The sequence below is a fragment of the Cyanistes caeruleus genome, unplaced genomic scaffold, assembly GCF_971803275.1.
Source record: "Cyanistes caeruleus unplaced genomic scaffold, bCyaCae1.hap1.1 HAP1_SCAFFOLD_166, whole genome shotgun sequence".
NCBI classification, from domain to species: Eukaryota; Metazoa; Chordata; class Aves; order Passeriformes; family Paridae; genus Cyanistes; species Cyanistes caeruleus.
Window position 1 is genome coordinate 67,501 of NW_028255955.1, and position 2,500 is coordinate 70,000.

At 78.1% G+C, this 2,500-nt stretch overlaps 1 non-coding gene across 1 annotated transcript; it reads right to left on the minus strand.

Moving 5' to 3' along the window:
• Positions 1–594: 594 nt before the first annotated feature.
• LOC147645815 (5.8S ribosomal RNA) lies at positions 595–747 on the minus strand. Its single transcript, XR_015282148.1, has one exon. It is a non-coding gene; the product is annotated as a 5.8S ribosomal RNA (ribosomal RNA).
• Positions 748–2,500: the final 1,753 nt, after the last annotated feature.

The following is a 2,500-nucleotide window of genomic DNA, read 5'->3' on the forward strand; positions in this document are numbered from 1 at the left end:
AGACCCCCATCCCGGAAACGAGAACCGAAAAGGAGCACACGCGACACCACGCGCACACGGCAGAGACGGCCCCGCGGGGAAAACCGTCGGGCCGAGCGCGGAACGAGAGAGGGGGGGGCGGAAGAAAGGAGGAGGGGGCCGTCCCCCGTCCCCCGGCGCTCGCCACACCTCGCGCGCGCGGCAGCACGGCACGGTACCTGCGCCGGTACCCACCCGCAGACAGCCGCCCGCGCGGGGAAAAGGTGAGCCCGGGGGGCGAGGCCCGCGCCTCGCCTTCCCCTTCTCGCCCTCTTTCTCTCGGCCCTCGGCGGCGGCGTTTGGCGACGCCGCCGCTTTTGCTCTCGGCCCTTCTTTCCGGTTTTTCCCCCCCGCGAGGACGAGCTCCGGCCCAGCGGCTCGCTCCGGGAAGCGGGGAGCTACGGGAGCGGCTCCCCGAGTCTGCATTTAGGGGGACGAAGGCCCTTTTTCTCCTCCCGCGGCCGCCGCCGCCGGCGGACCGCGGGGGAGGGGAACGGGCCTGCGAGGCGACCCCAGCCGCGCCGCCCGGGGAGGGCTCGGGTGGCCCACCCGCCGGGACGGCGATTGATCGTCAAGCGACGCTCAGACAGGCGTAGCCCCGGGAGGAACCCGGGGCCGCAAGTGCGTTCGAAGTGTCGATGATCAATGTGTCCTGCAATTCACATTAATTCTCGCAGCTAGCTGCGTTCTTCATCGACGCACGAGCCGAGTGATCCACCGCTAAGAGTTGTCTGGCTTTCGGCACCGACCCCGCACGCGCGGAGGGGCCGGGACCGCTCGCGTGAAGCGGCCCCCCTCGGTTTTGCGGCGAGGACGCGCGGGCGCGCGACCTCGCGACCGACCGTACGAGCACAAACGAGACGACCAACGGAGGGGAAAAAGAAAAGGAAGGCACGAGGCCGCCCACGGAACGCTCCGAAAAGGCCGGCCAGAAAGGGCGGGGGGGCCCGCGCCCCCGACCGCCTCTCCCCCACCACCCCCCTCCCCCCGGGCGAGGGGAGGGGAAAAGAGAGACGCCGCCCCGCGTGCCGTCTTTCGGAGGCGGCCCAGGCGCCCGGGCTCGGCCCGGCCTCCGCGCGGAGAGCCGCGCGGCGCGCGCCGGACCGCGGGGGGGCTCCGTAGCCCGCGCCCGGCCTCTTCTCTCTGAACGGGACGACGCGGGCACGAGGCCGGGGGGCCGCGGCCGCCCGCCGCCCGCCGCGCGCTCGGCTCCACCTCGACCGCTGCGCGGGGATCGGCCCCCCGCGCAGCGCCACCGCGCCCGCCGCGCGCGGCGCGGCCTTTCTCCTCCCCGCTGACGGGCCGCCCCCTTGCCAGCGCCCGAGACGGCAGCGCGACGACCGCCGGCACCGCCGGCGCCGCCCCCGGCCGGGGACCGCTCCCCGCCGGAAGGCGAGCGCCTCGCCGCCGCGCTCCGACGGCCGGCGCCGGGAGGCGGGCGCCGCCGAGGCGCGAGCCGGCGTCGCGAGCGCCCGAGGCCTGCCGGAAGGCAAAGGCCCCGCCGCCACCGGGGCCGCACTCCCGGGACCGCCGCCGCCGCTTCGCACCGTCGGGGCCCCTTCCGCGGGCACGCGCCCTGCGGGAGGGGGCCGTGCGGCGGACGCCCGCCGCACGGCCTCGAGCGGTTCTCCCTGCGGCCCACACGCGGCCTTCGGGAAGGGAGACGGGGAAGCGACGGGCGGGGCCCGGGCCGGGACCGCCGCCGGCGACGACGGGGGCCTCCCGGCCGACCGTCCCACCAGGGGGACACCCGTCGAGCGGCGCCGCCGCCGCTCGGCACGGGGTCGCCCGCGCTCGCCGGACCTCCGGCCGCCGGAGGCGACCGACGAGCGCTCGCCCGGGCGGGGGGCGCGCGGTCCCGGCCGGGGACGAGCCGGCGGACGGCGCCGCCGCGCGCGTCCGGGGAAGGCGAGGAACGCCCCGAGGAGGAGGAGGAGATGCGCGCCGACGCGGCCGGCGCGGCCGAGGCGAGGGAGCGCGGGGGGCGCCCGAGGGCCGCCACCCCGAGGTCGCGCAGAGAAGGCGGAGAAGCGCGCGGGGGCGCTTCTCCGCCGGCGCCGCCCCGTTCCGAAGAGACCGGATCGGCCCCGCGGCCGACAGCGCGCCACGGCCTCGCCGCCGAGACCGGGCCGCGGAGAGGGGGGGGAGGGGGGCTGGGTGCCCCCTCCCCGGCACGGCGCGGCCGACGACGGCCGCGACGAAGTCGACGACGACGACGACGACGACGACGAGCGGGGGGGGACCGGTCGCGACGGACGCCACCGCAGGGGATCGGCGGGAGTAGCTCCCCACCCCTCAGTGAACGCCGCGCCGCCACCGGCCGGGTACCCGTCGCCGCCGCCGCCGCCGCCGCCGCCGGCATCGCCGCCGCCGCCGGGGCGCGCCGTGCCGCCCGAGTCTTTAAACCTCCGCCCGGCCTCGGCGGCCCTTTCGGGTCCCAGCCCAAACCCCGCGCCCCCGGCCGGCGTTTGACGACGCCGAG